General features: G+C 37.9%; 1 protein-coding gene across 2 annotated transcripts in view; it reads left to right on the forward strand.

The window, feature by feature from the left end:
- Positions 1–26,508, forward strand: part of STX18 (syntaxin 18) — a 63,815-nt gene that overhangs the window by 1,366 nt on the left and 35,941 nt on the right. The window lies entirely within an intron of this gene.

A 26,508-nucleotide genomic window follows, 5' to 3' on the forward strand; every position in this document is an offset into this window, starting at 1 on the left:
ACTGCTCAGTATTCTCGCTGAGGAAACAGGCTTATGGAACGCAAATACAAGTTTAGGACTAACCAAAAAACACACAAGTAAGCTTGTTCTGTCATTTTCTAACTTACGAATAATTTAGTTTTCAAGCACAGATACTAATGTCGCATTTCTGTGCTCATTGTACTTTTTCCAGTTCTGAGAAAGTACTTAAAAACTAACGTACATTGTAACACTTGATGTTTGATGTTCAGTAGCTCAGCGATTGCTTTGAGGCCTAAGCAGAGGGTGTCAAGTCAGGTACCTGTTAAATGAATATAAATCAACTTTTTTATGGTTAATAAGTGATTTGTCCACTGTGAGTGGTAGGGATCTATCTGCACTGATCAGACCAGTCCGCCAAACTACAGTCAAGATCTTTTCCTGTGAGATCTACGTTTTTTTCCCCACTGCATCTCCTGATGCAGATATTCCGCGTTCTGCAGTGTTAGAGAGAACGGGCTCCTTCTGTCTTACCCCAGGGCAGTCTTTTTAATTTTTAACACGTGTTTGTAAATTCCTAGAATTCTAAAAATGATTAAATATCAAGAGTGCATCATGTTGACGTTTATCTGCATCATCAACACAGCTGCAATTTTTAAATCTGCCATTCAGAACTCCAGCATTTGGGCTGGTGCTGAGCGCAGGTTGTTGCCCTATAAGGGTTTAGCACTAGACAGTGTTTGGATGCTTTGTCAAAGTGTTTCATAGTTATTTGCAGTATCCAGAGGAAATCTGAGGTTTTTAGGTTCCATTCTAGATACTCGAACAGCAACAGACTTCTGTTCATTCCCTCCGAAGTGTTTCACCTTCTGCCCAGTTGCCTCCAGTATTGTCTCCACTTCACGCAATCACAGAATGGTTTGAGTTGGAAGGGACATTAAAGCTCACCTAGTTCCAACCCCCCTGCCATGGGCAGGGGCACCTCCCAGTAGACCAGGTTGCTCAAAGCCTCATCCAGCCTGGACTTAAACACTGCCCAGGCTGGGGCATTTAGTTCTTCCTTCTCAGTTTCAGTGTCTGTATTCCAAATAATTTATAGCTTCAGACTAGGCTGACACCTACTTCTTCCTCCTTCCGAGTCTTTTCTCTCTCTTACCTTCCTATCACCAATGCTGCCTTGCTTTTGCTTCCTCCCAGTTTTGGTTTTCTTCCTTTAATTCTGTTCATACTGAAGCCTAGCCTCACGTTCATCATTTTCTCACTGCACAGCTGTAGTCCTGTGCTGTGGGAGCAGCATCCAGCTCTGGTCCAAAGCTGGCCGCAGCACAGCTGGAATGTGGTGCTGGGTGGGTGCTCAGCCCGGCCTGGGGCAGCCACACAGCTGTGGGATTAGAGTTCTTCCTCACCCATCCCATGGTGGTTTTGTATCACATTAATGTGTTTGAGCACTTGGCTGAACTGTATTAAGTGGTGTAACTCTATCATACATTTTCTTTCTCCTTCCCCCACCCCCCAAAGGACTATGAGTGTTGCTGTAGGATCTGAGGACTGTGGAAATCTTTACTTTTTTCTTTTTCGGTCTTTTTTGTAGACAGGCTTTTAAGCGGTGTTTAAGAAGGAGGATTGAAGGTGCTCAGCATTTGGAGGAGAAGCTGGCAAAGTTGTAATAGTTCCTTATTTTCTGTTGAATTTCATTTTTCTTCCGTAAGAAAGCTCTGTGTCTGCACAGTGGGCTTCTGTATTTATGGTAAAGTTTCATTGCACCTGGGAGACAGAGTTATAAAGTCCTCTTCTACATTCTCAAACTTAACATGATTTTTTAGGTGGATTAGAGTAGGCACAGAGAATGGGGAATATCAGAGCTTTGACTTGAATCAGTAGTGTGTGGGAAACCAAAAATGGGAGGATACATTTTGTGTGCTCTTGGTATTTTGCATTAGTCACAAAAAGTACTTCATGTTTCTTTATTAACTTGAATTTCTTTTCAAAGCTGACTGTTTTGTGCTCAGGTATATATACTGTGTTACTGCAGCCTCTGGGGAGCTGATGAAGGCGTTTGTATTTGAGACTACCTTGGTAACACAAGGATGTTATGAGGTTAAGTAAAATCATTGTGATGTTAGTTGCAGAGGCTGCTGGTGCTGATCATACTGTTAAACTGTGACAAAACTGACCTGCTTGCCTATGGATGCTCTTCTAAATCAAAGACAAATGTTATGCCCATGAACTTCTGAAAGGATTTTCTTTGCCCCGGCATTGACCCATCACTGTTTATTTGATTTGGGTTGTTTTGGTCTGTCAGCTGCATTGTACAACTGTTGGGTTGTCTGATACGTGATGAAAGATGACTGGTGCTACATGTACGGTGAATGTTTCTGGCATCTCACCACCTACTCACCAGTTACATATTGACTGGGACCAGATAAGAAATGGTAGTTGAGGGATTCCCGACAAGAAAGCTGCAATAACAGTGACAGACTTTTCATTGCTTGCAACTTAAAAAAGACTGTTAGAATTCATTATATATATATGGGAGTGCTTTTTGGTCAATTAAAACAAAACCAGCATTTTTTCTATTAGACTTTTACAGTATCACAGCTATTTGAAATGTAGTGTATACTTCTACAAACTTATGTAGTTATGGTGGGTTGACCCTGGCTTGACACCAGGTGCCCACCAAAGCTGCTCTATCGCTGCTCTCTTCAGCCGAACAGGGGAGAGAAAATATAACAAAAGGCTCATGGGTTGAGATAAGGACAGGGAGAGATCACTCACCAGTTACTGTCACGGGCAAAACAGCATTGACTTAGGGAAAAGGTCAATTTGATTTATTACCAATCTAATCAGAGTAGGATAATGAGAAATACAAACTAAATTGTAAAACACCTGCCCCCCACCCCTCCCTTCTTCCTGGGCTCACCTTCATTCCTGATTTCTCTCCCTCCTCCCCCCAGTGACACAGGGGGACAGGGAATGGGGGTTGTGGTCAGTTCATCACATGTTGTCTCTGCTGCACCTTCCTCCTCAGGGGAGGACTCCTCACACTCTTCCCCTGCTCCAGCGCGGGGTCCCTCCCACAGGAGGCGGTCCTTCATGAACTTCTCCAACATGAGTCCTTCCCACAGGCTGCAGTTCTTCATGAACTGCTCCAGTGTGGATCCCTTCGTGGGGTTCAGTCCTTCCAGAACAGACGGCTCCAGTGTGGGTCCCCCACAGGGTCACCAGTCCTGCAGCAAACCTGCTTCAGTGGGGGCTCCTTTCTCCATGGGGCCACAGGTCCTGCCAGGAGCCTGCTCCAGCACAGGCTTCCCATGGGGTCACAGTCTCCTTTGGGCATTCCCCTGCTCCAGCCTTGAAGTAAGTGCTCAGGGACAAACATGAGCAGTTCAGATATAGCATAGGCCCAGTTTATGTGGCACTCATTCATGGCTTTACCATGGTCTTAAACCTGCAGGTTTGGGTATTTTAAAAGGAAGGTGTTTGGAAGGTGTTTGGCACTTGAACTTCTGTCTTAGGACAGTCTTAGGAAATCTGACTATCAAAGCTTTTCCTGTTACTTTTTTAAGGCAAGTGTGAGCTATTGGGAATATCATCTGCCAAATACGCTTTTTTCTTAGTTACTTGAGCATATTGAAGGAGTGAGAACTTTTTATCACTGCTGGCTTCAGTATGTGTTGGTGAAATGGAATCAGGGCTGATACAGCCTATTACAGAAATAAATATACATTAATGGTCAAGCAGAATTTCATGGTGGGGTTGATTGCAGCCATGAATGAAATTTCGTGTTTTGCTAGGGAGATTCTCTTCTTTTAAGGTTTTGCAGAAAGCTAAAAAATGAAGTGTTGGAGCATGAATCCTTCAAAAGCAATACCAGACGAATCTGAAAACATATCCTTGAGAAAGGAAAATTTGAAAGGTTAAATGTTTCTAAGTCTTTAAATGCAAAATTTCAGAATGATCAAATGTCTGTGTTTGAAGCTGTTGAACGCATAAGGATGCCAGATTCATGAGGCTACAACATCTGTTATTCATATAACTTCTGTGTATGGATTCTGTAGGATGATTAACTGATTCTTCAAAAAAATTGGTATGATAGGCCAATATTCACATAAAAAATATGTTCAGCTGCTCTGTACAAATATGTAAGGAGTAGGAAAAATCCCCGCATAAAACTTGTCTCCAAAACTGGTTCTTGTGAAAGCCAAAACAATGACATTGCATATAAATTTTGAGAACCCTTCTGATTTCAAGGCCACCTGCTTTTTGTGGTATATTGCTTTGGTTTTAATTTTTATTTTTTATTTTGCATCGTCTGAGTAAAACAGCCTTTCATGCTACCTGTGTAAGTACAGCATGTCTCATTGTTTGAATGGAGCCCATGGGATAATTCAAAGTAGCATTGTTATTGGAAGAGATGAAGAGCTGATGTTTTGTCCTTGGTCCCAAACATGGCGTCTTCCTGCACTTCTTTGTGCAATTTGGTATTTAGAGCATTCTTGTAGGAGAAGAAAAGGCTGGGGTGTTCGTATATGGTGTTTACAGTGACTTAATCTTTGTCACTGCATTAATAAAGCCTACAAAAGCATGAGAAATGCCCAAACTAGTAGCTGGTCCCCTAAATTGACCACATAGGACCACCTTGAATAGCATGACATAATTATTGGCATAGCACAATTAGAAGTGTTTTTAACCATACATCCTTTCTGATCCCTTTCAGACTATTCAGGATTGTTTGAAGAGGTACCAAGAATACAATTCAGACAAAATTGTGCAGTGAGTCTGGTTACAGTAAATAATCTGTAGCTAGTACGTGGCACTAATAGAGAAGGACAAGTCTGCATGCTCACTGGAAAGTTTCTAGGGGCTTACAGATCAAAAACAGTTTGAAAAAGAGTAGTAGATGATTAGGTCTGAATTTCAGACAAAGGATTCTTCTTGCGTAATACAATTTTAGTATCATAAGAAAAAAGAGTTGGCTTGCAGATTGGGAGGTTCATGGGCTTTTCCACTGCCTACTTTTGGATATGTAGTACCTTCAGTGATAGGCAGGTACCAATCTGCTGGTGAAGGGAGTAACATTATCCCTGTTTTAAAAGTGAAAGGTAAATGAAAATAAAAATGCCAAGTATTAAATGTTTTATTGGAATATGACAATAATTATTATGCTGCTGGCTACGGGTCAAGTTCAAGTTGGTGTCTCCAGAATGTATCCAATTATATCTAAGCTGTTTAAAAAACAGAGAAATATCCAAATTAATGAAAAGACCATCTTGCTATGTCAACTTTCATAGGGTGGGACATGTATTTGCCAGGTGTAGAATAGACCTGAAGGCAGTGGGGAGGCGGGGGCTTAATCCTCTAAACTTCCATATCTGAGAGTTAAAGTCCAAAGCAGAACACAGGCAGTGCATCGAAGACTGCGTGGTCATGTAGTGAGCTACTTCTGTTGTAGTTGAATAGCTGATACTAACCAGTGCTATGAGGGAAATGGCCAAAAATGGTTAAAATGGCGTGCTTTAATGTTTTTGGTTTTATACTCAAACTAAAAAAATCTAACCTGAATTAATAAGGTTAGTTTATACCATCGTTTTGACTTTAATGATTACATAAGAATAAGTCCCATGAGAGAGTATTTGGATGCAAGGAAATATATACTGCTTATGGTATAGCCAGTTATAGTCTTTATTAGAAATTAATGACTATGCCAAATTTTGGACAGCAAGTGATATTTCAGTTCACTTCTTAACTTTTAATGAGAGGTAAGTTCTAATAAATTGGGCCCACAGCTGAGGTCATTAGAATTAATTCTGACTTCTCCCATGTACAGTTATAAAGTCACTTTTTTCCTCAAAGTTCACCGCTGGTGCTGCATTTTGTACTCTTTTACATGCATATGGGTTTCCCTCCCCATTTTCTAGGCAGAAAATACAATTCTAAATGACACTTTTTCAAGTGGGGAGTTACAGTGTAATGCTTTCTAAGATTTCTGATTTATCTCTTCCCCTCTGCAAATTATGCTACGTGTTAGTTTTTTGTTACGAACATTTATTGTTTTTACTTCTCATTTCCTTCATCCTTGTTAGAGAAGAAATTTAGCCTGAGAGATGAAGGGAAAGAACTTGATAATTTTAATTGGTAGAGAAGAAACATGTGAAAAGCCAGAAAGGAAATAGCAGAAGAAAGATGTTTTTAAGATTTTTGGAGACGAATGCTATGCTGACCTTGTTTAATGCAACAGGATTAAATGCCAGTTCACTAATGTTCCCCTTGTGATGCTTCTGGTTTTGGCAAAACTCCCATCAGTAACAGTGGTGAGGGTATAGATTGGCCTTGGGGGAAGAGTTACATTTTGGGAAATGTCAGTGCAAATGTCTGTCGTTGTCCCCCACTGCTTTGTTTGTTTGTTTTTAAGTACATTCTTAACTCCATGGGAATTATTTTCTGACTGTAACTGAACATCAGGATTGAAAGTTGGCTTGGGAGACAGCTTTCCTTAGTCGCCTGTTAGTTTTGTTTTGACTAACTGGACCTCATGTGGTGCTGAGGAGTCCAAAAGTATCTGAGGCTCCAGTTCCCATTTTGAGGATGTTGCCTTTGTCCTTACCTCCAGCTTGGTTGTGGGAGGTTCTTTCCTGACTTCATTGTTAGAGGAATTGTTACATTGTGTAGCTGGTCACTGCAAACTCTTCTGGCTATGGCTGTCCATTAAACTGACACCTCCTGTGAGTTCTTGATTTGTCATCTTGCCACAAATAAGGATAAAATCTATGGACGTTTGTAGTGCATGTGGAAGTGGAAGAAAGCTGAGGTTTATCATCTGTAGCTTCAAACACAGGTTACATTAGCATGACATCTGAAGATGGAGAAAGGTGGGCTAGGGACTGTGGCATCTGAAAGGCTGGAGAGATTCAATAGAAGAGACAACAGAAAGTGAGTAGGCTTAGCTGGAAGAAAACAGAATGATGTAGGTTGGAGAAGAGACAGTCTGACATGAGAGGTAGAAGTATGGGTAAAGAAAAAGAACAGCAGGAAGTTGTATGGAGGTTATGATAGGATACGTCTAAATAGGAGAGAAAGGAAGGGAAATGGAAGTGCGAGAATGCAACTTACAGGGTAGTGAATTTAATGGATGAATTTATGCTTTTTACTGTTTCTCTGAGTTCTATATCAAAGATCTGGGAGCAAGAACAGCTCATTATTTTGAGTACTTTGATACACTGCCATCGCTACAAGCTTTGGGCTTTGTATTTGTATTTATTAAAATCTCCTGTTTGGGACAGAAATGAACTTAAAAATAAGCAGACTTAAAACAATATTAGTGTGATTTGTTAGAGGTTTAACTGCTGGGATTTACTTTCCCAGGCATTACCAGTGAGGCGAAAATAAAACTAATTTATCTGGAAGTTAGTAACCAGTTCTTTAGGTTCTGTTTTATCTCCTCCTCTTTTGAAAATAGGATAAGTTTGGTGAATAGTAGCCCAGAGTAGAACTTAGCCATGGCTCTTCCTGGCATCCTGCAGTTCTTGCTTCTGTGTGCATGGTGTATCCTGCTTGTGAAGTTAGGTAGAGAAGGGATATTCTTGGACATTTGAGATGTGCTACTTCTGTTAGCTTCTGCTAGATCTAGACTCGCGCTAAGGGGTTTTCTTCTCTGTGGCAATTAGCAGGCAGAATTTCGGAGTCATCACATCTCAATGGCTTTGAAATCTGAAGTGTATTGAATATTAATAAGATGGGGAGATACGTAATTTAGGATGCTAGGCTTCACACATGTGATCAGCAAAAAGAGTTTTAACTCTAAATCTCAGAGAACAGCTACTTCAAAGCATAAAGATGTTGCAGCTTCTCACAAAAATCGGTTACAAATCATTGCTTTCAACAAGTGGGACTGACGTGTTTTTCCTAATTGGGGCTGGTTTTGGTCATCAGGATTAGTTATTGCTGTAACGGTGAACTGATTCCTTGTGATTTTTGGTAATGAGTGGATTAAAGTTTTCTGTGCTTTGCCATGGACAAAAGGATGTGATTTTTCTGTGAAAGATCAGGTAATTATATGCTGTGTCTTTGAAACGTCAGACCACTGTGCTTGAAAATATTTGTCAGACTGGCAAATATTAAAACCTGGTACGATAGCTTCAGCAGTGACAGCAATTAAAGGGTGAAAATTGGAGCTATGAATTGTTTCCAGCAATTCTGAGAAAATGTGCTTTAGTGTTGAAAATATTACAGTGTGATCTAATTGCCTAGAATTTTAAATGATGGGTACTTGCTTGAAAATGTCGGTTTCCTGACTTCAGGGTGGTGCGTCAAAGCTTTCTGTCTGCCCCAAAACGACATTTTGTAGTGATCAGGTACCAGCCCTGAGGTTTTTGTTGTCCCTTTTTACCCTTTCATTCTGACTTTGCCTTCCCTTTTGATGGAGGGTGGTGAGAGTAATAGAGAAGCGGATGTACTACATCTGCTCAAATTTCAATCTATTCCATTTCCGTAGGTATTGTCCAGCATTTGGAAACCAAACAAAACAAAAACCAGATACAGTTAAATGTAATCCAGCTTCCTTTCAATCTTTGCTTTCCCACTATTAATAGATTGCTTGATGTTTCCCACTGGATATTTCCTTTTTTGGTTGATTTCTAAATGGTTTTGAATGTGGATTTAATCTTACTATTCTAAATTGAATATTTCATTTCCGTAGTACAAGATGCAACAGACTGGTGTTTCCCACCTCTCCACCTCTCAGTTGGATAGCAAGTATGAAATGGGTTTCTAGTAAATGTTGGTAGAGGTTCTGTGAAGATTATCTTGAACATTACATTGTTCTGTGGTTGAAAGGGTCTTGGATTGCCTCATAAATTTATTAGAGGTCTAATATGGAGTAATAGTCTAAATAGAATTATTACGTGGTCATTCAATGTTTTGGGGTTCTTTTTAATGGGGAGAAAAAAAGTAAGTCCTCAAATGTTTAGTCCAGGTGAAAGTAAAATATCACTGCACTTAGAAGACCAGAAATAATCTTGCTGCAGGACTTGTGGGGGTTTCTGGAATGAAATACACACCTGAGGCCTGGCGGGTAAAACAGGAGTTAAGAATGGAGCACTGGGTTATACGGCAGCCCACCATGAGTGTGGTGGGACCGCTCACCAGAGCAGCTCACCATGAGTGTGGTGGGACCCCTCACCAGAGCAGTTCACTGTAAGTGTGGTGGGACTCCTCACCCCGGCTCTACGGCAGCAGCTGCCAGGGAGTGCAAAGCAGCCAGAGTCCTCAGACAGTCTTCGGAGAAGGAGAAGTTAGTTAAAGGGACAGGAAGACAGGGGAGTTGGTCAGCAATGTATTGAAACCAAAGTGTTCTGCAGAGTATTGGTATTCTGGGGAAGAAAATGTACTTTTGGAGTTCTGAGTTGTTCTAGAAATCTTGTTTTCTTGTTCTAGAAATCTGGTTTTCAGATTGATGTGTAAAACACAGACGTAATTGCATCATGGATTGTTTGTTTTCTTGCCTGTTTTCAGGTGGTTTGGATGTTCTTGCAGGACAACAATGTTCTTGTAGAAACAATTTTGAATTCCCAGGCTTTTTGTGATTTCTCTTTCTTAAACAATTTCTCTTTCTTAAAGAAATTCCATCTTTCCTTTGAGAGTTTTTGGCTGAACTAATGCTCTCATTTTCTCCCCCTACCTTATCTCCAGTTTAGCAGTTGGTTTGAGGTTTTTTTTTCTTGCTTTTTCCTGGAAAAGAAGCAAAACATTTTGTGAGCTGCAGAGGAACCTACTGCTTACTCTTATGACACTTTATGTGTAACATAAGACATGTTATACATTATATCTGTCTTCTTTATAACTAGTTCACTTGTATTAAAAATAAATGGTGATAGCAAACTGACATGTGAAAGACAAACATGTAATGGTGATGAAAACCATTTAATGATTAGTAAGGAGACAAATATTTCTTGAAAATAAAAACCATGTCTAAAGGCTCTAATGCTGACTTTTGGAAACACTGCCATGTTATGGTATTTGCAATACCGTATGTCCTGTACAGTAGATATTGTTTAAAATTTCTTGGGAACTGGAGCTTGCAATTGTGAGCTTGGAATGTCCTGCAGATAATTAAGTTGTGGTCAGGCTTTAGAAAAATAAAAAGTTCTCGAACTATGATTTTATAAACATGCTACAATAACATTTCTTTATATTTAACAGTTTCTTATAGAAAGCTGATACTCTCATGAGGCATTGACTAAAGGTAAAACATCAAGAAAGAAAAAATACTAAATTAAAACTTCACTTAGGATGTTGACAGTTGGCTTGTAATATTAAACAGATGTGTGTGTTCATGGGATATTCTTCTTTCAGAACCTTGTTGCATACCCATTTTCAAGTGACAGCTACAAATTTTTGATTAATTTAAAATTCTCCTTTCTTCAGTTGTCTTTGTTATGGATTATTTTCTCTGGGTCAATTCATCTGGACAGTGTGATGCGTACTGTAGTTTCTGCCGTGATAGGAAAGTGTTCCTTTATGTTGGCTTAAATTAAGCCATGGCTCCTTCAACGATATAGAAAAATTGTTACATATATGCAAAGATTCTTGGGCACGATATTACCTCTGCATGTGTAAGTAGGGCATTTATTGACTGTAGTCATGGATATGGTAGGGCGTAATTTGGCCTCTTCGGCTCCTAATAAATACCGACAGGAGTCACTACTAAAATAAAGAAACTTCAGTTTTAAACAGATGTAAGTTGAATGGAACATAGATGGGATTATCAGTTAAAGGAAGAGTATATAGCACTACTAAAATGACAAAAGGTTGTGTCCAGTTCTGACATCAACCTTTTCCAGAAACGTGGTGGTGGTGGAGGGAGAGGTTGTGTTGTTTTGGTTTTACAGAAAAGAGCTGTGAAAATGAGCTGACATCTCAAAAACCTACTTTGTGGTGAGAAATTTTTTCATCCTGTTTTGTTAGGGGACATGATCACAAAAAAAAAAGTCTCCAATTTGTTCATGGATCTTATGAAAAAGCAAAAATAAGATACAGTGCTGAGAAAAGTCCATATTATTTGTGGTGGTATTCAGCTGATCCTTGATTTGGTAGATTCTGCATCACTTGAAATCTCTTAAATCAAGTGCATATACTCAACAAATACTGCAGGAGTTAATGTGTAGGGATGTCTCAGGAATTCCTTTTTACATATGGGATGCGGCTTTGTACCAAGGCAAAGAATTGGATACTGGTTTTCCAAATCCCAGACTACTGCTCGGGTGACCTATGACTCTGATCAGCCTGACCTTAGGCTGTGTGAATGTATGAATGTTCTGTCTTCATTTTTAATAATAAATGAACTTACAGGAAACAACGTGTTAAAGCATTTCTAAAATGAAATAGCCATATTAGACTTCACAGGGTGCTTAATCTCATTTTCTACCACAGGAGTGAGTTACTACAAAGCAAGCAACAACTTTTTAATGTTTGGGGTTTTTTTTCTGATTCCTTCCTTACAAATTTCAGAGGATGAATGGATGCACAAAGACAGGTAAATATTGTTTTTAAAGACTGAAGGAATCATTAACCAATGTGATGTATTCATTGATTAAATAATGCTACTTTGCTGCAGTCTGCACACTGACTCAGTTTCATGTATATAAGTAGGTATCTCCTTTCTTTGTTTTTCAGTTGCGTAAAGACACAGTGATACACCCTAATGTGAGACTAGTTTACTGTAAGAATACACTTTATTTCTCTTAATGATGTTATTTCCACTTCCTGAAAATTTAGCTTGCTGTGGAACCCATTAAAGAATAGATGGGAAATACTTGAGAGCTCAGATACTGTTTCTTATGGGTTTGAATACCATGTAAAGAAGCCTACAGCAAGTACAGGAAAATACTTCTTAGAGATAATTAAAATGTGGAGGAGAAGAAAAAAGGGAAAAATATCAAAGAGTGAATTAGTTGGTCTAAAATGTGACCTGGGATAACTTCTTGTATTGATTTCCTTCTGTGTTATGGCATACAGAATGCGTGGTGCTGTGGTCTGGCTATTACATTACCATTTCTTCACAATTTATTGTCTGAAAAATTACAGTAGTTTCAGGAGTGGTTTGTGGGTTCACACAATACACTTGAAATGCTTCATGTAATTTTATTTTGTAGGGAAAATAAGGCATGTACATCTTTTGTAGGAAACTTTGTTTTGCTTGCAATGAATGAAAAGAAGCCTTTTCTATATAGCTCTTAAATAAAGATCGAGTCTTACTTTATTTAATTAAACATATGCACCCTATGTAAATTCTAATCTCAATATTATTCCGGTTCTAAAGGAGTACATTTAAAAGCATCCATTAGGGATGTAGGAAGGAAAATAATGCAAATATTATGTGGATTTTATCTTGTGAGTAAGTTTGCGTGGCTTGGCTTTGACTCTAATAAGAATCAGAAGTTTACACCAAAGACTTTTTTTTTTTTTTTTAATATGTGGTTGTTACTGGTGCTTTTATGTTTACAAAAGAGCTACTATTACAGAAGTTTGTTTGCAGGCATTTTATGGATTGAACTGTTTTGAACAAACCGATTTGTATCAACCAATTCTTCAAATATAGTAGAAGTTGCTTCTTCCAGTGAGACTTGTAAGTAGTTGTGGGAATTCTGCACAGCCTGATGATGGCAGAGTGTGATTTTCTGTCAGAGCAGGCATACAAATAACTCTTATTATCATGTATCTTCCTGTTGGGCTTTGTAATGGTTGGTTCTGACTTCAGGTTTTGTCCCTTACGTGGAAGACTTTGAAATAATATGAGTAAATTTTTAATCATGGCAATTACATGAGATGGCTTGCTATGCTTTTAAGCCTTTTTCTTTAGCACACTTGGAATTAGGGAGATTATGTTAACAGATTTCATAGAATCATAGAACAGTTTGGGTTGGAAGGGACTTTAAAGATCATCTAGTTCCAAATCCCCCTGCCATGGGCAGGGAATTTTCTATTATCCTTATTACTGGTGCTTAAATACGAAATCTCTGGCAGAACAACTCTATATGTGTCTGATCCTACAAAGATAACTGTTTGACTGAGGCTGTTACCAGTGAGATATTGTTGTTAATTAAACACAAATGTATGTTGTAACAAAAAAAGTTTGCTATTGGAATTTTATAAGCAAGATTTGTTGTAACGCAAATAAAACAAAGCTCATGAATAGTGAGTTGTTTGGAATTACGTTTCCTACCTATTTTAAGTCTGTGAACCAAACTATTATATTGCCTTCTGATTGCATGACTGTTTTTCTGCTTTAAATTGCTATTACAGTAGCTCTGAGAGTTCCTAATTGAGAGCAGAGCTAGATATCCTTTGTGGAGCATTTGAGCTTTTAACTAAGCAAGATATTTAAAGATGCAAGATAAAATCCTAGTTGTAACAGGCTGAAGCGTTCTGGTTGATTTAACTGAAGAAAAGAGTTTGCAAAAAGTTCTTAGTAGTGTGAAAGTTTAATGCTCATTGTTTGTTCCACATTTTATCTTCTGAATGAGAGTGGGGATGAAGGCTCAGATAAAAGAGACTGAAAGAGAAATCTTCTCAAGTGCTTTTTAGGATTTTTTTATTAAGGTACATTCCTCTTATTTTTTTGGTTGTAAGGAATGAACTGATTTTGTTGGGACCGTTCATACTTTGAGTTGGATCCTAAGACAGCGTTCTCAGAAACTTCTGACAAACGGGAAGGAATTATGAGTAAGGACATTTCTAATATTCTGTCCCCTAAACCAAAATAACTCTACAAATATTTATGCATAGCAATTGTTGGGTAAAGCTTGGAATTTTTCACCAAAGTGTAGTTTTGAAAATATGTCTGAGTTGTAGCAATTAACCTACATGCACAGTTATAATTCTAGAAAATGGACAGCATATTACATTCAAAGACTGGATCTGATAGACCCAAATTGCTTAAAACATCAGTTATTGAAGATGTCCCCCTGGGACTTTGAGAAACCATTTAACAGATGAAAGTACATTTTGAAAAGTTTGACCTTACAGGCAATCATAAAATGAATCAAAACAGTTCTTTCCTCTCCTGAAATGTACAGAGCCCATCTGTATCTAATCCAGTAATTATAGACTGAGTTCAATTACCTTTTCAAACTTGGAGCAGACTGGAGACTGGGCAGTGAACAAACATAGGGTTTTGTCTAGACCTCAATTGACCACAGTCTAAAACGTGAATTTATATCTAATTTTTTTAACTTTGTTTGATAGTTTTTAAAGGATTTATTTTGCTACCTAGCTGCTAGATCATGAAAGTTTTTACTTCTTGATGCAGTGTCTATGGTTACATTTTTATCCTAGTGAAGTTAATAAAATGACACCAAGTCCTAAGAGTTTATTGGATAAATAATTTAAAATGTAACAGAAGTGGGTTAACCAGCTCTTTTGAGTCTTTAATATTGCAACAACGAAATTATGAAAGCATCTGACCAAAATTGTCATTTATTCTCCATCCTCATATCTGTATATTTAATGTTGAGATTAAAAAAACCCCTTTGATATTTTTTTGCTCCTTTAGAAAAATGAACCCTAAACCTGCCTGACTGCAGTATTGCCAGTAGTTGACCCAGATTAGAAACTATGCTGAAAATACATTTTTCTACTGTTTTATTATTTCAGTTAGTGCAAATAGACTCTCCATTCAGCCATGGAGACAGTGTGAAAGAATACATACACAGCTACAAATTGTAGCAGCAAGCATAGGTTATCCCTTTGACCACGAAGTTGAAACCCAGGCATTTTTTGATATTATCCCACAAATGAAACAAACCACATAATATACATCTTGCTGAGAAGTATCTTGTGCTGCGTTCACTGACCTAACAATGTTGCCCACATGATGTTCTTATTCCTTACACGACAGTTCATGTGCAACCTTCACTTGGAAAGCATTCTTTGCAATTAAGATGTGTAGTTTGCAGAAACCAACTGCAGTTTGCAAGACTTCTGTTGTTACAGTAATATATTTCCTATCTGTTGGGTAGCAATGGAGGAACAACGATTAAGGACAGAATAAACACTATGTCTTTAACTTTTAATTGTGTGGTGTGCCTTTGGTGGAATGGCGTCTCTTGGCAAGTGAAGGTTATGATAATTGCTGTGTTTAGCTGAACTCACTGATTCTTAATAGTAATCAGTATTTTGTAGCAGTTGCTGTAATTAGTTAAGAATGTGGTTCATGACGACTTCCAAGTCAACACATATTTGGCGAATAAGGCAGACTGTTTTGATGAGTAGTAAATTTGATGTGACAAGCAGGAATCTTTTGATGTTTAGTTGGTTTTCCTTGTAACACTTGAGAAAAAACTGATCTAATGAAATGTTGCATTAACTGTAAAGCTGAGAGGCCCATTGATTATTCTGAATGTATTTTGTCTCTATATTTTATAGGCATGCTAAAAGTTCTCCAGTGTTTGTCTTCTGTATTTATTGTAGTTTTATGGATGTTTTCTGGATGACTGGTAGTGTTCTGAAAAGGTAATATGGAAACATATCAAATTATATTCATAATCATAATTTTAAAGAAGACTTTGTAATAGTATATGATGAGAAAACATGGTAGTTTTTGGTATATAACATCAGTTTGGGTTTTTTTTCTTTCAAAAAAGGACTGCCAGGCACTCAGAAGTCAGGAAATCCAGTCTTCAATTTCGGCCCTTCATCAAAATCCTATTTATAAAATCACTGAGAATTTCTTGTTTCTTCCCTGTCTTAACTCCACATCAGGAGCTAATGGCCAGTGTCATAATCTGTTGTACAATCATATTTGTATTATTAGATTTATCATAGAAGATAGGACCATACACAGTCTAAAAACACTGAGTACTTCCAGTAAGTCCCCCAGCATTTTTTTCTTCCTCCTTGTTACCATAATGGCCACAAGAAACAAACAGTTCATCTGGAAATTCTGGTAACATTAATGCTGCAGTTCCATGTACCATCAGCTTTGTAATTGAAAATAAGGAAAGATGGTTGATACACACTTCTGAAATTTTAATTTATGTAATGAAATTGTATTATAGCTTCATAGGAAAAGGCTACTACATCCAGGATGCTGGATCTGTTACCTGTGCTTTAGTTCATTTTACAGGGCTTCCATGTTGCACAGAGCTTCAGAAATGAAAGCGTTTTAGACCAACAGCTAAAATTAGTATGCTCTGAGAGTAAACTACTAAGGCAGTGCCTTTAGCCTGCGGGTTGCCCAAAATGAGACGTCTAGATTTCATACTGTGTTTACTTTGATCTACATAGTTTTCATCCTAAGGTGTAGTGACACTTCTCTCACCCAAATGCAAAGGCTGCTGGCAGTAATCGTTTGGAGAGCAATGCCTAGTGTTAATAGCCAAAAATTGCATTACAGTAAGAATGGAAAAACGACTGTTTTTTTCATGATTTTTCATGACCTTATCAACTCTCTCTTTGTCCCAAGTTGGAGTTGGTTCGTACGGTTCCACCTCTTTGCTCATTAGCAAAAGGACTTCGTTTTGTGACTGTCACAAGAAACTACCCAGTTTCAGTTAGTCACATTCAACTAACACTACACAGCAGATTCTCTGCTGTGTGCATTACATACACTTTACGTTTGTAATGTAAGAGGAAAACAGTATTATTAAAAAAAAAAAGAAAAAGGTGTTTTCAGTTTAATGAAAAGGGATTTTTTAAAAGTGAAAGTATTTGTCCTTTGTGTTTCAGTGGGTGTTTTTGTGTGGACTGTTTTCAAACTGGATTACTTAAGTCAGCTCTTATGACTATACATATGATCTCTGCCTTGGAGCACACGCTTTGAACCAGGCAGACGGTACGGATCTTTTAACTGTCTCCGTTCAAGTAAATGCATTTAATTTTCCTTGTTGGCTAATGTTTAAATCTGAAGGGAACATTAACTATATTATCATCCCTGGACTTGGCTTTGGCAAAAACTAGTGGCTCTTAAGGAGTCTGGCTCTGTGTGTCGCATTTCATCATAGCTCTCTGTTGAAATCTCCTTCCTGAAATTTTAGTGTCACTGATTTCTTATTGTTGGTATTTTCTTCTTTTGTGCTCCATTTGATTCCTTTGTTACTGTATTTGGTTTCTGATTTTCTGCTAGCACATATTACAGAATTGTTTATTTAAATGGTAAGAAAACTTGAACTGCAAGGAGGATAAATTGGTTGCCCACAAATATCCAGTCAGTTGTTTTACTTTCTTTCTGCAGCACAGGACAGGCTTAGTCTTTTTGCTGTTGCCTAATTTGTCTTATAAGACAAAGAATAAAAAGAAAAAGGGCAGTCCTTGTGAAGCTCCAATCTATAGAGTTAATTTTTCCTTTGTTTTTTTCCTCACTTGTCCAGCTCTTGCTTTTTGGTCTTTTTCCTTTTCTGGACTCCATATCATTAATTAGTATTAATAAAGGCCTACTAATTAAGCAGTAAAAAGATGCCTGCAGTCATTAAAACTATGCTTTTTTAATTTCTGAAATGCAGATTCCTCAAACAGTTTAAATAAAAGAAAAATCATGTTGGTTACTTAAACTTCATAAAAAGTCACAGTTCAGCTAACTTGATACAGTACAACTAAATATAACTAAACAAAGTTACATTAGTAAAACTTTCTATTTAGGCAACAGGTTTTGTTTTCCTTCTCTGTTTTTCTATTACTAGTCATTTTGGTCAGTCTCTTCCATGCTCATTGATGCTGTAATTGTGTCAGACAGACACTTGAGTTGCTTATTGCAGGAACAGCATTTGAACCGTTACGAAGGGGACTGAGGAACGTTTGGGATGAAAAAGAATCATGGTGTTCAGTATCTGCACGGCTGCTCTGCAGTTATACAGCTATACAGTGCAGCCAAAAGCGTGTCTTCCATGGGTGTAACATTAGAGCTGCAGGCATTTGAAATTGTTGCGTGTTTCTGGGGGGGAAATTATAATTTTAGGATGCCCTGATTCAAATGCTGATGAGCCAAGGAGTAAACCAGGCTATTAAAAACATGAGGCCATGTTAACCCTCTCTTTGCTAACATATATATATAGCATACAGTGTTTTGTTTAGGCTATTTCCAACACTTTCAAGCAGAGTATTTTACATCTTAGGATTTTTAATTAAGGGTTGTGGGGCGTGTTTCTTCCCTCTATTAATTTTTGTCTGTTTGTTTGTTTGATTACCCTAAATAAGGGTCCCACTCTTCCAAGCGTGCACTAGCTCTTGTGTCTCTGGTATCTATCGCATTTTTGCACTGAAAACATCATTATTGCTTTAGCCAGGATGTGTTTTACAATGTTTTGCATTTGTTCATTCTTTACCTCAGACCATACCCTATGCTGCCGTTTTTGTGCTCTCTTCCATCTTCAGTTCTCCCTTTCCTTCACTTTTCAGTGTTGCACATATTTTTCTACCTCTGTGTCACAGCAAGCTTTACCAACTCCTGTTCCATCTATTCATACAGTCAGATACCTGCTTGACATCTGCCATGTAATCTTGACCAGTCTCCTTATGGTAAATTCTCTTCCCAGTATTAAGCTTTCACATTTTCATTCTGATTTCATAGCCTTAAAATGTTTATCCTAAAGTTGCTAGTGAGATAGCTCCCCTTTGGGGAGGCACTTCATGTTTACCTTCCTATCTTCCTAAGTACATCATGCCAGTGCATGGGCAGAATACTGATGAAATATATTTCAGTAATACTGACTCATCTGCAGTAACGCAGAGCAGGGCTGTGGAGCAGTGGTATGGTAGCTATGACATCTATAAATCAGATGCTTGTAACCCAAATGATTCAAGAGGCTGTTCACAGAGTGAAATTTGTGTACAAACCAGTATCCATATTACAAGAGATATTCCTATTTTTACGTATGCACATCTGCTGAAGCATAAGTGTTTTCTATCCAGTTGTTTTGTTATTTCCCCCCAGCAAGGCAGTAGCATTTAGCTACTGCATCCCAACCTGAGCAATTTAGTTCTTACAGCAAAAGACAGGGAGGTAACATTGATTTCCTCACTGGTAAGAAGTTGGTGAGACACAATGAAACTGCTTAATGGGCACTGAATCTTAACACAAAGCTTCTTAGCAACTCCTTATGGGTTAATCTCTAAACTCATAGACAGTTGTCCGTGTTTGCTTGTTGACATGGTGGTGTTTTAGTTGCTTGACGGTTCCTTCTTACCCTACACATGTTACAGCAATGCCTATATGTAGATTAGCAGAGGGTGGTGAAAAGTAAGGCTTCTTTCAAACATCTTTGAAACATTCAAACATCTTTGAAATGTTCATGTACCACAAGCAGTTAAAAACTGATGTTGCCTGTAAAATACATCTGAAGAAAATGATGGGATGGGGAGGGAAGCAGTGCCTGTTTTATTCTTTCTAACTGATTGTTTCAAGTAAAATCAGAATTCAAATTAATTTTGGAAAATAGTGTTTTAATATATCTTTGTCTTCTGAAGCTCTTCTGATTCATCAGTATTTACAGAATAAGCACAATCTCTCTCCTCCACTGGTAGTTCACATGATTTTTATCTCAGTGTACTTAGATGCTGGATAACTGAAGTGTGCTGTCACTGCAAAGTGCTTGTGAACACGAATCTGTCATTAGATACAGGATGTGTCAGTGTGTGTTTCACACACTGTGTGTTGCTTTCCTGAGCAGTCATCAAAATAACTCCTTAGTTTACAGGCCTTTCTTCTTGGAGTTGAATACTTGCTGAAACCTCAGGCTTGATGTAGCTGTATACGGTGGTGGTAGGTCTCAGTGCAGACACTGTTCCCTTTTGTTTCAGCCAACCCTTTCCTGTTCTTGTGTTCTCTTAGGCTTTTTGGTTTGTTTCTGTATTCTCTCCCTATTTACACATCATGTATTTTCTTTTCTGTGGACACGTACCATCGAAAAGCTTCCCACTACATTAAGTTGTGGTTTCCTATGAATTTGAGGCTTTGTAGAGATTGACACAATGCTTTTGGAATTGAGTAATATGTTTCAGGGAGAGGTAGTCTATTACAGTGAACAGGTGAGTTAGCCAGGAGCCAGGAATGGACGGCTGTATTTTCAGGTGTCTGGTATGGCCTTGCAAAGCTCAGTTCACTGAGTCTCTTCTTTCCCATTTGCATTCCACACCAAGCTTTCCTGTATCAGTGTGAGCCTTGGGTTTGGGAGAGTCTCTCGTTTGGCTCTTGTTCTCCTTAATGGACTGGGGTAAGAGGAGGAAACCAGAAGCTTTTCTCTCCTGAGGACTTCAGGGTTCTTACTCTGGCTTACAAGCAGTTACTGTCTTTTTAGAAACTTCTGGCTTTTGAAGCAGCTTTTTCTCTTCTTCAGTTACATACCTGTCATTGTACAATAGATAGAATAATTTGATTTAGAGTATAAAGTTCAGAGTTTAGCTTTCTAGTTGTAAATAAGACTGATGATTTTATTTTTTCCCTTGCCTGATACGGTCTGATAATTTCCTATTGATATGATTGAGGGAGGCTTAGAGGAAGGCTTTACATACAGGTAATGTAACAGCCAGAAGTGCCACATAATAGTTCATCATAATACAGACGGGAATTGGAGAAATGAGCTGTTAGGTTGTATTTCTTTTGATAAAGATTCCTTCTACTATATACTTGTGCATTTTTCACAACTTCTGTTAAATTTATGTGGCTGTTACGGCTGTTCCCACAGGAAGCTCTTTCAAACAATTGTGATGTGAAAAATTTCCTAGGTTTTAGGCTATGATTACTTGTTTTGATGTTATATTGTGAAGCATATCAGTGTTTCCTCATGTGAACTTAAGGTTCTTTTACTTCCTTTTTGAAAGTGCAGCATATGCTGATGCTGTTTTAGCTCTTACTTAGCTAAGATGTAAATATTGAATTATTTTAACCTTGATGTTCTTTATGCAGTATCATTGGCTTTGAGGGTCTGCATGCTGGAATGTTTCATGCAGCCTTGTAAATACTCTTAGTCTGTAGGGAACACTTTATTTTTTACTGAACATCATGTCATTTTTTTTCAGCTGTGCTGACATATAAAAAGGTTTCCCAGTTTGTGCTTTTTTCTTCTCTGCTATTCACAAAGTTTTTATATGAAAAACTCATACAAATTTTTGTGCTGTCCTCTTGTTTGCCTCACAGTATCATAGCAGTTTCTCGTGGTTGCTCTTATCGTTAAAAATGTTTCTTACATTTAACTTCAGCTTCTCTAAGCTGAAAAGCCTAACTTTCTTCTTAGTGACTGACATCTATCTTGAGTAAAATTAAAATACTCAGAAATGTGAATGCTTTGCTCACATTGGTTAAATGAGTATGATTAAGTAGTAAGAAGTAGCCCATCAAGTAAACCCTTATTTTAAGATGCAGATGCAGAAAAAGCTGTCTGTTGAATTAAAAAACCAAAAACCCAACTTTCATTTGCAATAGCAGTGTTCTGATTTTCATGAAATAAAGTATGTTTTACTCTTTTTTTGTTTAAACTCAAGATTAATTTCTATGGTTACAGCGGATATAAATCTCTGGATTGCTTTTAAAAGGGATTGTTTATTCAGAACAGGGCTGACAGTCCTTAAGAGAAGCTATTACTTAATTTTATTTTTCTAAGTTTAAATGCTTAAAAAATATTTGTAATGATACCCCAAAGGCATCATAAAAATGTAAAAATAATTATACTCTAAAATTACCAAAATTACAGGAAATGGACATTTAAAAAATCTTACTGAGATTCATGGCTGAGAAAAAGTGAGAAAGGAAAAGTGCTTTTACTTCACAGCTTACATTTGTGTCAGGAATTTCTGCTTTCAGTGATCAAAAATATGCTTTTGAATTGTCAGCATTACTCAGATGTGAAAATACAGCATCAATTTCCCTTTTAATTACAGCTACATCTTACTGCTCCCAAATCCTGCAAGCGCTTTCTCGGCAGAAATCTCTACATGACTATCTACTGGAATATTTTCAAGTAGAAATTATTCTCCCCCATGGTTGGGGGAACCATATTTTTCATAGGCCAAACGAGTTGGCAAATACACCTCAGTAGATCAAAATCAATATGAGTAGCATTTTGTGGTGAACAAATGCAGGGATCCAGAGACACTTTTCATGCCATATTATAAGTTACCTTGTGAAGCTCATGGTCATTTGGTAGTTAATTTAATAGAAATGTGGAAGAGTGATGCACTCTAAAGGAAGGGTTTTTTCTCAGACATTATGGGTGGATTTTGGTCATGTCAGAAGATTCTAGAGTTGGGACACAGAAAGGTGCCTTTGTTCTCAGTGGTAGTTTTAGCCCAGCTTGTGCTCTGATAAACTTCTAGCCCTTGCTGTGGAGTTGGGAACCTGTCATGGTTTGCCTTAATTATGGTTTTATAAGACACTTCTATTTCTTAGAAAGGGACAGGGTGGAGGGAACGGGATAGTATTAGCAGATATAAATATAATGACTCTGTTAGGATCCCTGTCTGGTCCAAGAGTTATCCTTATCCTTTTTGGTTTTTTTCTTTTTTTGCTACTGTTGTTTTCCTCACTTCGGTTTAGCCTTTGCTGTTATAAGGACTAGTGGAGGAGAGTTATTTCCTCCAGGTTGGAGGAGGGATTTTTTGTGTTTGGTTCTACTTCCTAGGTGCTGTAGTGGAGGAATGGTAGCCTGTCAGGAAATGCAGCCAAGCAGCCCATTTGAAGTGGGGCGGCAGGGAGGAGAGCTGTGCCCCTGGCTGAGGAACTTCGTCTAGATTTACGGAAGATGCGAATAGCCCCATCAGTGTGTCGCTCCACATCAGCCACGTAAAGGACTTACAGTGACCAGGGCCCAGTGAGTTCCTGAGATTTAGGGCTGATGATCCAGATCGTGGGGTTTCCTGTTACATGAGGAGGGTGGAAAAAACCAGGCCCTTTGTTTTAATTTTTCTGGCAATATTGTAAAGCGCATGAATGAAAATCTTAATGTCTACAGAATTGGCTTCTTTGCAGTATATTGATTTATGTATAAATCAATACACTGGATTTTACGTGATTTGTACATGTTCATTACATTAGAGAAGGAATCATTAAGGAATCAATTTCTCACTTCCGACTGGATGTTTTCTTGGTCCAGTTTTTTAATGGGGGAGAAACGTACTTGGCATAAAAGCTAAAGCAAGCACTAAAGTAGGGTTTCATCTGCATAACACGAATGAAGGTGTTGAAACATAGTGGAAGGATTTTTGCGCCAAGAACATTATTGTACCAATAATGAGAATCCAGTAAAATACTTGGACACTGAAACAGAATGGTGCTTGGCCCCCTGTATCGTGTTTGACAGAGTGGTAGGATTTAGGAACAGAGTAAGTGTTGTGTCAGTTCGTGCGCATCAGTATATAGGTGTATTAGTATAAATAAACCGAAAATGTAGAACTCTGACTGAAAAAGGCCCGGTAGAGGAGCATGGGACTACAGTGTGTGCAAGGGAGGCTTCAGTCTGGCTGCGGCTTCAGCAGCAAGCACGCCGGCACAGCTGATGCCACAGGCTTAACTGCTCTGGTGCCCTGTGATGGCTTCTGCTGGAGCAGCTGCAGTGTAACCCCAAAGTGAAGCACATGCACATGACACTCTCTGCAAAAATTTGGATTCTGAATTTCATAACGATGGTCATCAGCGTAACCTTTTACTGGTGTGTATCTGTTAAATGAGACTCGAAATCTCTTTTTATCATAAAACATCTCGGAGTCAAGAAAACATAGCACTAAATGAGTTCAGACTGTGAGAACAAGGGACAAGAAAAATACCTCTTACAGAAAGTCACAGGCAGAGTTGAGTGCAGTTACTGAAAGGTTGTAAATGGAGTGTTTTGAACAGCAATGGTAACAGCCAATTATTGCAGATATGTATTTTGACCAATTTACTTTTATCTCTCAACCAAAACTTTCCCCACAATTGTTGTGGGGTTTATATTTTAGTCAGTGAGGTTTTGGATGATTGTGTGAAAATATAAATGTTAAAGAAAGTTAGGATTAGAGCTGGACCATAAACAAGAAAAAGGGGAAGAGAAAGTTTTATTAAAATCAGATGTTGCCTTTTCTTCTTTTTTTTTTTTATTGAAAGTATTTGTTGCCACAGAGGATAAATGACTAAATTACTAAAAACATTTAGCATGACGTTACATTGTAGAAAGCCTACTGTTAATTTTTTCTGGAGGTCACCTTATGTTCCACAGACGATTTTCGGAATATTTAGGTGTGCTTCTGTACATGCAGGTATCAAATCAGTGTGTTCCTACAAGACCTAAGAAAACTGTGACAAAATTCACACAGACCTCTTTAACTTCTACATGTATTGCAGTTTTCTGGTTAAGAACTGAAATTTAGTGTTTGTAAGTAATCATCCTATAAACTAAGGGGTTTTTTTGCCCCCCTGTATTTATAACACTTGGATTTTTTTTTTTTTTTTTTTTAATGGTTTTAAGTTTTAATGGTTTTTACTTTAGGATAATTTCAGTCTTAAAAAATATTCAATGGCTTCAAAATAATTTTTCTATACAGTTGGAGTTTGCCGTAAGTACCATAAACATTTTTAAACCATACAGCAACCCCACGTCCAAATAACACCCCAGTAAAACCTTAATCTAGTGGTAGTACTGGGTACTTTCAGTCTTTATTGTGGTCAGTGGGGAACTGGAACTTTCACACTCTTAGGTCATTTCACTTTACTCAGAAGAATCTTGAATGAAAAATGTTTTGCAGTTGTGTCACAAAATTCCTAAAACAATCTCTTCATCATGCACTTGACCAAATCTTACACCAAGTCTGGATTGTTTTTAAGGAAAGAATGGTAAGATGAAATGTGAGGCTTTTAGGCTGCTAGTGAGTTATTTACTACCACATTTTCCACTTTATTATAATAAACAGTGAATCAAATATCAAAATAACCAAGTGCAGATCTAAAGTGTGCTTTAGAGGCTATTTCAAATGTGAATGACAGTAGCAAAAAATCAATGAGAGTCAATTTTTGAACCATAGGCAGTATTTATAAATATATGCTAAGGAAAGCAGGAATTAGAACCCCAGAATATTTCCTTTAAAGTAAACTGTTGTTTTCTGTACTGTGCAAGGCAGTGCTTTTTTACTTTCTATTCTTTGCCAGTTTCATATTATACAAAAGGAAGCATTTTCTGCTCCAGATCAGGTGCTAGGAAATCAGTTTTCCTTCTTACTGCAGTTTAGAGGTTTCTTAATCTGTTTGTTAGTGATCACCGAATGCTGCATGTGGTATTCTGCAAACAGGATTTATCTTCCAATATCTCACAATGGGTAATGCACATTTTTGCAGTGATTCTTTGAAATTTTACTCCAGTCTTACAAAAAAAGAAAATTATTTTAAAGAAGAAAAATGCTGATAATATTACACATTTAGTTTTAAAAAATATTCAAAGTTTTGTACCATCTTTACCTTGAAGAGTCAAAATGCCCCAGTCTTAATTTTCCTGGCGTTTAATTCGATTTTGAATGTTCCTATCCCATGTACCACACGTTTCATTAATACGACACCCCCATTCTTGGTTGTGTTTGCTCTGAATGCAAGGCTACTACTAATAAAATGCGATTGAAACATTTCCCTGCCCGTTGCTGCTGCTGTAACATATATGCTGATGTAAAGCAGGAACTGAACAAAGTCACAATTTTCCTGAGATTAGAGGTAGCCAGGCTGGCTGTCTCCTCTCCTCGCCTCCCCGTACCCGCTTCCAGCGCCGGGCCACCCCCACGCCGCAGTTTAGATATTATTTGCTCTTTTGGGTTTCAGATTACGACAGCAATTGATCTGCGTGACCTGTTTGAGAAACTTTCACGTTTGCTGGGGAAACCTAAACCAAATGTATCCCCTCAAGAGACAAATCAGCTGAAAACTGGCCCGTTGACGTTCGGAGGCAGGCAGTGTTCCTCTGCAGTGAATTCTGGTAGGACAGCACCACCTCATGGCCTGCTAATAAGTCGCCATCCAAACCCCTTAAATAAGTTTCCACACTATTGCATTCAAAGTTTCAGCTCTGAATTTAGTCTTTGGTTTAATCTAATTGGTTTAATCTTTGTTGCATGTCACTGTATCAGGGAACTCTGTTACTTTGTCTTTTGAAGGTTCCAGTTTCTGAAATGTAGAATCCAGGTAATAGTATCTTAAAACCAAAATGTTGCCTGTTCTTAGGCAACATCCTGCAGGGGCCTGTGTGAATTCAGTGGGCTGACATTGTCCCTAAATGTGCTTAAGATATAACCTAGAAGGAAGCTGTGTGGGACCTGGTCTTTTGTATGTTGAACTTTTTAAATAGTTCATGACTCTTATCAGCACTAGTTTGTAGTGGAAAACTTCTCCCTAAGAGTCATTTCTGCATCAAAACTTTTCTAACTGCTCTTTCCCAACTGTAATAGTTTAGGTATTGCTCTTAATTTTAAAATTTATTTAATAGAAATTGTGTTTCTGTTTATAGAATCTATTTTGTTTGGGTTTTATGCCAGATTTTTGAAAACACTTCATTACATGCACTAACCATGGAAAATTTCCTTTCTATTTTTTCTCTTAATATGGTGTAGAAATTGGAA

The sequence above is a fragment of the Strigops habroptila genome, chromosome 7 (assembly GCF_004027225.2).
Source record: "Strigops habroptila isolate Jane chromosome 7, bStrHab1.2.pri, whole genome shotgun sequence".
Classification (NCBI taxonomy): Eukaryota; Metazoa; Chordata; class Aves; order Psittaciformes; family Psittacidae; genus Strigops; species Strigops habroptila.